The sequence below is a fragment of the Pseudochaenichthys georgianus genome, chromosome 9 (assembly GCF_902827115.2).
Source record: "Pseudochaenichthys georgianus chromosome 9, fPseGeo1.2, whole genome shotgun sequence".
NCBI classification, from domain to species: Eukaryota; Metazoa; Chordata; class Actinopteri; order Perciformes; family Channichthyidae; genus Pseudochaenichthys; species Pseudochaenichthys georgianus.
The window spans coordinates 47,840,625-47,851,628 of NC_047511.1; positions in this window are offsets into that span (position 1 = coordinate 47,840,625).

Consider the following 11,004-nt stretch of genomic DNA (forward strand, 5'->3'; position numbering starts at 1 on the left):
TTCTCCCTCCTCAGAGCTATATTCCCTACATTTATTACTGTCTTCTCCCAATTTTTACCATCTTCATCTCTGTCTCTTTACCACTTTCTCTTTTGTATTTATATGCGCGCACACAGACCACACACACCCACACACACCACACACACACACACACACACAACACCACACACAACACACACACACACACACACACACACCACACACACACACACACACACACACACACACAGATAGTGTGCCACAGGTAAGAACTTACACTTTATCACGATTTATATATAGCATTACAATCGACTAACAGTGTCTATATGTATGTCTTTGTTATGCAACATTTACAGGGAAATAAACAAATGGTCTTATTCGAGCTGGTAACACAGTAGACGACGTTGCAGTGTATTATACTGTAGTACTGCTATAATTCTAGATTATATTATAAAAACAATTTTATATATAGGATTCACAGATTAACATTATCATATATTTGTGTCAAATTCAAAGATAGTGCTTTTTACAGTGCAATGTCATGGTCAAGCTTGTAAGATAGTAGAAGTTGTGTAACCTTACTTTCGATTACATAAATTTACCGCTGAATTTTAGCTTTTCTTTGAAAATTGTACTAAAACTAAGTAAGGGGCCATTATTGCTTGATACTAAATTAATTTACTCAAATTAAATAAAAATGCAAGTGTTTTAATCTATTCTAACAGGATAACAGTTTTTGTTGTAGCTTGGGGAGGGACTTACAGTCACGGACTAGACAAAGGAAAATTAGTCAATATTTGTATTTGATTGCATTCTGAATTTGAAACCCAGTTTTAAATGACCTTGTCTTTTATTTGTCTTTATCTCCAAAAGAATGCCAGGACCAGGTTCAACTTCGAGGCAATGTTCAAGCTGCTGCATGTCACTCAATGTGGCATGCAAAACTTGCAAGTTCTGCAAGGCGGTGCAGCCCCGCAAACTGCGCCTTAACAAAAAGATGGAGAAGTTTGATACAAAGGCAAACACCTGGGTCCAGGCCCAAAAAAGAAATAAACTTCATCCCACCTGAGGGATCAAGCTGCATTGGTGGTATGTGAAGGACTTTTTTTTTGTTGGCCTGCATGCATAATTAATAACAGCCCTGTACTTGTTCATTCTGGATTTTGAAAACATATTTACATTTGATACAGAAATGTAATATCTGACCATATCTGATCATAATTACGTAATACAAATCTGCTGCTCAAAGCCCTAGGTAGAAATGGGCTTTGAGCTGTTGCACATTATGCAAATGTCATGACCTGCATGAACTGTGTGCCCCAAAAGAACGTTGACTATATGTGCATTCAAGTTTTAAGCACTGACAGAACACAGCTAAATACATTTGCAACTATTTAATCATTTATCCAATTCAACTTACATTCGAAATAGACATGTTCATCAGTGTGTCAGCTCCCTGTCAATACAACTACTGTAGACACAGGGATAAGTTATGTTTATTTAATGTTGGGCGAATCATCGCTGAATTTGATTCAATGTATTGAAAGGTACGCTGTGTAATAGTGAGGTTTCGAAATTGCAACCAACTGAGGACCTCTCCCTTTATAAGCGTGTAAAAAAAACCTACAGTGGCCATCCATTGCCATAACAACATGAAAGGCCTTCTCTAGAGCCAGTGTTTTTTTTTCTTTCCGATTGAAGTACTGTCGTAACATGGCAAATAGAAGAGAGTGAAATAGACCGGCTCGCTATGTATATATGAAGGGCTTATTCTAAGCTAATCACAACAAAAAATAGTTAGAGGTGATTATACACATTAATGGAAACCTAATTATGAATACCATAATCAATTATATCTTATAGAACCCCTATAAATACTCCCAGTGTACTTTAGAGATAGAGATAGTATCTCAACATTGTGATTGAGCCTCTGCGCAAATGCAGAACATCTAGTATGCTTGTAAGGCATCCAAGTGAATACTCACCTTCTAGTAGTACAATTACCCCAAGCACAAGACTAAAAAAAATACTGCAGGTGATACAAAAATTGCGACGTTTATGTTGTAGAATGGCTCTAAACTTAATCCCACGTAGAATCTATGGCACTGTTCATAAACCACAGTGCTGCTCCACAAACCTAGATGATACAGTGTACATTCCGCCAAGAGAAATGCAATGCAGAATAATGTTCAAAGATTCTACTTGCTGATCGCAACAATCTTAAGGCTGTTAATGCATGCATAAAAGAAATGTCTTTGTTATTGCATAGGGGTTGAATATTTGTGCAAGCAGTATATGTGATTTATGTTTAACAACTGGTTTTGCCTTTGTAAATAACCAGGGCATAATTGTTCTGAAATAATGTATATTTTGGTTTGTTGGAAGCTGGAAAAATTTCAGGCCCTTGGAGCCAGAGGCGTCTTGTTCCTAGCCCGGCCTGGAATCAAGAAGGAATGGACCTGCGAAATTATGATGCCAAGGTGCAATGTCAGCACCGATGCCTCCACCTGCCTCCGAAAGATGGAGGTCTTATTTGAATTTGTTGCGAAAGGTATTGTTGTCTGTTAAAGTGAATAAAGAAATTAAGTAGGTAGTACTGTAACATTTTTGTAGAATTAACCAATAATGTCATTGGAAATGAAATTAGACACTTAGATTTCGTTTTCTTAATAAAGTTTAGGAGGAGCCCATAGGGGTAATTGACAGCAATGAACTTACACCTCTTCCTTAAATCAAGCATACAAATGGGAGAACTAGTGAAGGACATGATGATGTTGATGCTATCCAAAGCTTATTTTCTTTAATCTAGGTTGGAGTCATACAGAGCCTGCAGCAGCCTCCGAAACCCCACAGCCTCCTGCGGAAACCTCGCCAGCCACATCAAGTAATTGCAAAAGTCTATTGTACCACTCTTTTTTTTTTTTTTTCTGACTATATTCGTTATATGAGGATTTATAAACAGCCAGGAGCTGACCATTCAAAATGACATTTGTTGAACTGCCTAATGAGACAAATAACGCCTAAGAACTTAATGTCATTACTTTTATTAGCACTTATGAGGACATTCCTATTGGTGGGGTGAGAGACCAATGTGTCCCTTTTCTGTGGTAAAGTTATGTTTGCATGGTGCATTGAGTGGTTGTACTTGATGCAATATAAACTTGTGTTATTTTTGTAAGCTTCAAAGTCATTGTCACTTTTAACAGCAACTTGTATGTTTTACAAATTGTAACCTTTTCTTTTTCAGAAGTTCACATTGCCACGGCAGACACCCCCACCGAGTCCTCTGGTAAGTAGCACAGCATAGTTCATCGCGAATTCCAGTGAAATAGGAGGTTCTGTACATTGAAGAAGGTGGCATACATCCATTCTACTCTTTCTACTTCTAAGTAGGAAACCTATCCGAGGAGATGTACACCCTGACACTCATCCCTGTCCCAGCTGCAAGCACCTATTCACTCCCTTCACCATCGGCTGCATCCCAGCCAGGGAAGAGGAAGAAGGGTTAGTGTTTTGTTTGTGTGATTCATTATATTTTAAATAATGAGTGTTGAGTGTTATTTGCCCTCTGGCATCATGGTTTATAATAATAACACTTGTCATTGAAATGCACCTTTCAAGGAACCCAAGGTCATTTTACATATACAACAGAAGTACAACACAATTCACAGATATCTTAGGGAAACCGTCTTTCCATAAATAGGGTGTGATTTGTGATAAAGTCATAGCTGGACGCTAACAAAGAATATTATGAAAGTTATTTAAGTTACATAATACATTTTGACATACTCCATATTTGAAGTCAGTATATCAGGAACTTAAAGGGCAAAAATCATCTATAGCCCACAGAGGTTGTGATGCTATCGATGCCCAGTCTCTACCGTCACTTACATTTCACTTTCTACATTTGTCACAGGTTTGCCCACAGAGCGCTCCTCCACTCCAAGAGTTGCTACCTCTGTAGCAAATGGGTGTAGCAGTACCACAGGTGAAGGGATGAAGAAGAGGAATAAGGGTATGTTTTGTTTTTGTGGTACATCCTACTGAACAAATAAATAGCTGTATTCTCCCAAGTCCTTTTGCACACCACAAGTTACGCACATTTCAGACAAGATATCAGATCCAGGTTTCCATAATCCCTCTCTTTTTAATAACCATAAAGGTTTGCTCAATGACTTGTCTTTATTTATAAGGTGGTTAGAAATGATGTTTCATGAAATAAAACAAAAAGGAAGTTGGACACAAATAGGCCACATTGCAGATTACCTAATGTTCTCTTCCTATATGAAAGTCATTAATCAAATATTCGTCTGGAGGATGTTAATAACTTCTTATTTGCACCATTTCAGCCTGCAGAAAATGCTCAAGGCAGCAGATATTCCACTACAATGGAATTAAAGACAGAAGGGTAGAGAAGGTAAGATGTTGAAACTGACAGAGCATGAAGCAGCAATGCATTTACCCGTGGTCGCTGGCTAACACTTGTTTTTGCCTGTCTGTCTGTTTGTGTGTGCCTGTGTGTAGGGAAGAGAAGAGGTAATGGTCTGCTGGCTGCCTTGCGCATCATGTTGAGAACACAGCTCTTTGGTTAGCTTTTTTTAGACTGCGTTATAAATAAATGTATTACTTCATAACTAGTTTACTATCAGGCTTCTACAAAACTGACCCTAAGTAATTTGTTGTTTTATGATAACCCATGCATATGAAATTATCTTGTGGCACATGCAATGATCTTATGGTTGTTTTTATTCATTGTGTTCTTCAGTGGGAGAAAATGGGAAGACACCTGGGAGCCTGCCAGTCAATTCAGTCAAGTCAGTGACACAAAAGGACTTTGATCTGCACGTCCGTCAACCAGCAGCTCAATGGGGATCATATGTTTCAAACCACTTTCTCCTCTCGTTCTCTCGTTTACGTTCATACCTGTCATCCTTCAGGAGATTGCACTTTGTTTTGATCTAAGAAGTTGATTATGTTAAGGTTTTGGTGTGTGTGTGTGTGTGTGTGTGTGTGTGTGTGTGTGTGTGTGTGTGTGTGTGTGTGTGGGGGGGGGTGAAAAAAAAATCTATTTGTTTTATTAAAACATTTCCCTTTTTGCAACAAAAGGAGTCAAATGCTTCAATATTGTGTCATGAGACACTACTACACCACATTTCAAATAGATATAACCCATGAAATAATATTATAAATATTTAGGGATTGAGATTGTGAAATCTAACAAGTACCTTTGTGTTAATCTGAACAATAAACTGGACTGGTCGGATCACTGCTGCTATCTACAAGAAGAGACAGAGCAGACTATCTGCTGAGGAGACAGGTATTTTGGAGTGCAGGGGGCACTACTTCAGACCTTCCATGACTCTGTGATGGCATAAGCAATTTTTTATGGTCTGGTCAGCTGGGGCTGCAACATCTCGGCTGCTGTCAGGAAAGTTACATGTAGTTTGGTAACAGCACCAGAATGGACAGGGTGTGCAGACACAGGAGAGCCGAGTCAAGGGTAAAGGAGCTTTGCATTAATTGTATTTATATTGACCCGAATGGTCTACAGATTGAACGGGACTTTAGTGGCACTAGATCTAGGAGTAGGCAATGTCATTTTTTCACCTAGTTGTATCCCATAAGTGTGTATTTTACTGAGATTAAGGAGGTAAAACGATATTCCTTAGTCCTTGATAAACCAATCGGACAACATGAGAATTTCTGTTCCAGTTTGTTCTTAATGGCAACATGACCGCAACACATGCTCTTTGTACCAAAAGGACAACAATGTAGATCTGAAATACACACCTACATATAACAACAAAACAGTTCGACTTCCTAGCTGACAAAACTCCAACAAAGCAAACACAAAATGTGGTCATTGATCCTCCTGTTGTCTTCGGGTCAAATCTGACCGATTTACTACTTTCATCAATCAAAACTTTTTTGTTTTACATCGATTGCATTAAGGCTTATGATCTCCTTCACAGTAGACATTTGAACATATACAATTGCTGATCAGCACTTTCATTGAATTGTTGATGATTTAGTCAACTTTTTAACACCAATGACCGCTATAAATAAATGGAATTAGTAACCATCTGGATCAGATACAACACACACATACACACTGTATGTGTTTCCCTCCCTTATGTGCCCATCCCCCCATGTGAATCACACCTGGCACACACAAACACATACACACAGAAGTATTCGCTCCGCTATGTTTGACAAACCCCGTGACGAGTCCTCAAGCTCTGTGATTGTGGCAGTGTGCCGTGGGTTACGCCGAGCATCGAACAGCACTTTTAAATGGGATGGAACCATGGCAGACTATTCAAAACTGGATTAGGATGAGTCCACCCCGCCCCCCCCCCCCCCCCCCACCCGTCCCCAGAAACTACACATGCTGGCTATTGTGTGTTTCACAACATGCTCTATGGCAGGTCTCTACTGGGAATTGTAGTTTAAAAGACGTTTTAAGAACATAATAGGAAGTTGCCAGTATTACAACTGTGTACATCCCTGGAGGTTTAAGGGATAGGAAACACTCAAATGTAAATATATAATTAACAAAATTGGTGAAAATTGCTTGTGCCCATAATGGGCAGCATTAATATATACCCACATGACAGCTAAGGTCAGAAGAAGCTTTATTTAACAGCTGGTCTTATGTCTGTGACCCCTCCTCTTGTTCATTGATAAGCCTGAAACATGCACTTGTCAAGGTTCAGAGGCACATTTTGCAAATATGGCAGTAGCCATCGATCAGCTTAAGATAAGATATACTTTATTGATCCCAAGTTGGACACATTTGCGTTACATCAGCATGTGTATAAGTTGGAAATATGCAGTGGTGTTTATTTGTAATCATTTAGTATAATCACACAAATTCTGTGTTTTATATTAAATAATTCTGTGTTCTTTATTTATTGATTGTTCAATACCTGACAAGGCCGGAGATGAAAACTTTGGTCGCAGGTTCCTCAACAGTGCATCACAAGACATCTTTCAATATGTGTGTATACCTCCACCATTAAACTGTCCTATTCTGCACATTTCTTATACTATCTACATACATCTTATAAGAGTATAATAAATATGTATAATATCAGTTAAAATAAGTGCTTACACATACAGTAGTTAACATTGCAGGAAAGCAATATTAGTACTTAGTCAGGCTTAATATTTATCTATATAGCCTACCCCCAAAGCTTTTTTCTTATTCAAAAGAAGACCTTAACCTAAAGTGTTCTTTAATGTTTAAATAAAGCTTTATTAGTGTGTCTGTCTGTGTCTCCTATTAATATTTAATAATACAAATAATAAAATGCAATAACGTGGTTTAACCACTAGGTGTCCCTTTCTATCAGCTGTGCACCTTTATGGTGTAAATACAGCCCATCTACCAATTCGATCAAATATAAAAGTCAGCCGAATTAGTGTTGATACTGCAAGGAGACTTATATTGTGAAGAGAAATTTAAGATGTTGTTAATTGCTGACATATTTATGATCCACGTCACATATTCAGTTTCGGCGGCAGTTATTCATGTTTGTCTAGAAGTCTTCTCATCAGGGCTCTATAAATATAGAATTACGGCAGATATGTAATATTTAATGCAGCCGAACCGTGTATTACAATGACGTTATGTGATGACCTCCAAAGACAAAAGCAAGCACACTCGGAATAAAGTATTATTTTATTTTCTTTAAATGTTTTCGGATTTCACATCAACAGGAAGTCCGGTTAACTAAAATGTCCGTGCGGAACAATACATCCGTGGGTGAATAATGTCAATCACCCATAGCAATCACCACATTACACACATTCCTTCACATTTTAATTTACATTAAAGTATTTCGTGAGACCTTCTAAAATGTTTTTAAATATAATTATATATAATATAATTAATATGTTAGCTTATTCTGTGGTATGCATCCGTTTTTGTTTAGATGCTATGCCACTTTAGCTGTAACAAGTGGCAATGTCCCCGCTGTGGGACTAATAAAGGCTTTCTGATTCTGATATGAGCCAGTTGAGGTGTTGCACAGGGTGTCAGAACTTGGACAAACTTGTATGTGTTCTTATATGTAGCTGAATGCTGTTGTAATGGTACATTCAGAGGGTGTGACGAAACATTGAGACTCCTGTGACAAGCTGGTTGATGGAAAATGAGTTTATTTTAATACAATTAGTTATGAGAAACATTAATAGACAATATATGAGCCAGTTCAGATGTTGCACATGGGTGTCAGAACTTGGACACAGCTTATACATTGCCTCTTATATGTAGATGAATGCTGTTTTAATGTTACATTCCTAGTGTGAGAAACATGACAATAAATGTATTTTGTGAACTGGGTACCTGTTTTACTTTAAGAAAGCCAGGCGAATACCTGTCAGACTATGGGTATTGGATAACATCTGTCCAGTTGGACGGAAGTGGGCTAAAATAGCATTTATTTAATCAGATAACAGATATGTGAACTTCAACAAAGAAATGAGTGAGTTGACACGTAAGCCATGGTTTGTGAACTTCAATTCATATAGAATGTTGTGTTTTTCTGCGCATATTTATCCCAGTTCACAAAGGGTAACAACACAGGTTCCAGGCCAATCGTTACACAGTTTTAAATACAGAAGTGATTCAGCCAATCAGAATGGAGATCCTGCAGCACCGGAGGCAGGCTTTACTGCACTCGCAATGTGACAGTGAAGGGAGAGTTCTGCTTCTGAAGATAATATCTAAGATAAAACCGTAATAACTCAATATAATGTTTTCAACCCTAAACGGCAACACTTTGTAGTTGTAGGTAGGTGTGTGTGTGTGTGTGTGTGAGAGAGGGCCTGCTCACGGAAAGCTGGTTGCTGACACAGAAGGACTCCCGAATAGGTGAATTGTGGTAAAGAAATAAAAAATAGAGAAAGTGCATCTCTGTCCGCAGAGCTTCTGTCAGTCAGAGTGGTCGGTAAAGGTTGAGATAGTTATCATGTGAGGAGAATTAACTACAATACAATACATAGCAATGTTTGAACCAACCTTAGTCATGGGTTTGTTTTAATACAAACTGTTTACATATTCCTCACAAGCCACATTTTTAAGGATTGTTCAAGGCAATTCATTCCAGAATGTTCACTTAGTTCAAAGAAGCAACATGCATAGTAAGATAACAAACTTTTTTTCACATTATTTGAAGTGAGAGGTTGTGTGTGCGAGTGCACACAATGTTATTGGTTGACGATAACTGGCCTCTGGTCTTAATACTGGTAGGAGAGGTTTAAGTACATTTCAGTCAATATCATGGTGTGTGACATTAACAAGAACTCTGACTGAGCAGAAGGTCTGTGTGTCTGTGTGAGGGAGGGTGTGTCCGAGTGTGTGGGTCAATTATTGTAAATGTTTAGATGTTCATGTTCTATGTGTGAGAGAGAGTGGCACACAGAGGAAGAGACTGAGGGAGCACACAGAAAGGAGAGAGAGAGAGGTGGGGGGACATACACCCAGCATGTGTGCCTATGTGTATGATGTGGCTCTTTGCAGTAATGCAGGGAAATGATTGGCTCTCAACCTCTAACTGGTTGGCCACCCCTGCTGTACACCCTAGTGTCCTTCAGGGTAGGGTGGGGGAGAGAGGCGCTGTGCCCCAGCGTCCTTTCCTCAAGGAGGGAGTAGGGTGGGGGAGAGAGGCGCTGTGCCCCAGCGTCCTTTCCTCAAGGAGGGGGTAGGGTGGGGGAGAGAGGCGCTGTGCCCCAGCGTCCTTTCCTCAAGGAGGGGGTAGGGTGGGGGAGAGAGGCGCTGTGCCCCAGCGTCCTTTCCTCAAGGAGGGGTAGGGTGGGGGAGAGAGGCGCTGTGCCCCAGCGTCCTTTCCTCAAGGAGGGGGTAGGGTGGGGGAGAGGCGCTGTGCCCCAGCGTCCTTTCCTCAAGGAGGGGGTAGGGTGGGGGAGAGAGGCGCTGTGCTCCAGCGTCCTTTCCTCAAGGTGGGGGTAGGGTGGGGGAGAGAGGCGCTGTGCCCCAGCGTCCTTTCCTCAAGGTGGGGGTAGGGTGGGGGAGAGAGGCGCTGTGCCCCAGCGTCCTTTCCTCAAGGAGGGGGTAGGGTGTGTGTGATGTCCTCATCAGGGTCTTCCTCACTATCATCACTGATGTCACTGTCTTGGTCATGGTTCTCCACAGAGTCATCAGGCCATTGAGGGCCATTTGGTCCGATTGCCAGGCTGTAGGCCGAAGAAAGATGCTGGATGTGTGTGTCCACGTCAGCAAGTCTTTTCTTTAGAAGACTAGCTAATCCATCTCTCCCTTCTTGAGTCATGTCTAGGGCAGAACATAGAGAATAGAATAGTGAAAAGGCATCTCATTTGTGTTACTAGTACACACTGTGGATGTTAAGTAGTATTTGGGTATGGTATCATGGAATGTAGCACTATGTCCTCCACAAGACACATGTTGCATCTGCATCCTGATCTTGTCAGCCTGACTTCTCAGATAAAGGCAGTGCTGCCTCATCTCCCTCACAATTATGGCCCTCTCCTCCACAAGTCTCCTTTTGCCCATGTAGGCATCGAAGACTTTTCTTTGGGCCAAAATGGACACCGATTCTGAAGAGAGAGGAACAGCAAGCATACCATTACCGACCAAGACATGCACCAGTAGGATAAGTGACCGGTCATAGTCCATTGACTGGGAAGCTGGTGTTATAGGTCTTGCTTAGTGCCAGAAAATAAACATATTATATAAACACAAACAAGAGAAGCTCTTACCATCACTTTGCACTTCCCATGGCCATATTAGACTGTCTGTTGTTTGCTGTTCTGCAGACAGTCTTCTCTCCACCTCTTCTTCCTGGATTTCTGTTTCAGGAGGCTGACCGGTGTTGTACTGGCGTATTGCCGCTAAGAGTTTGGTCTTTTCCTCCCTTAACCTTTTGCGACGCAACTGCCGAATCGTATTGCTGTCTATATGACGTCATTGTAAAAAAGATTACAGAAACAATGTTCAATGGACTTTTTTAATTACATGACTGCAACTGAATACTAATAACTTAC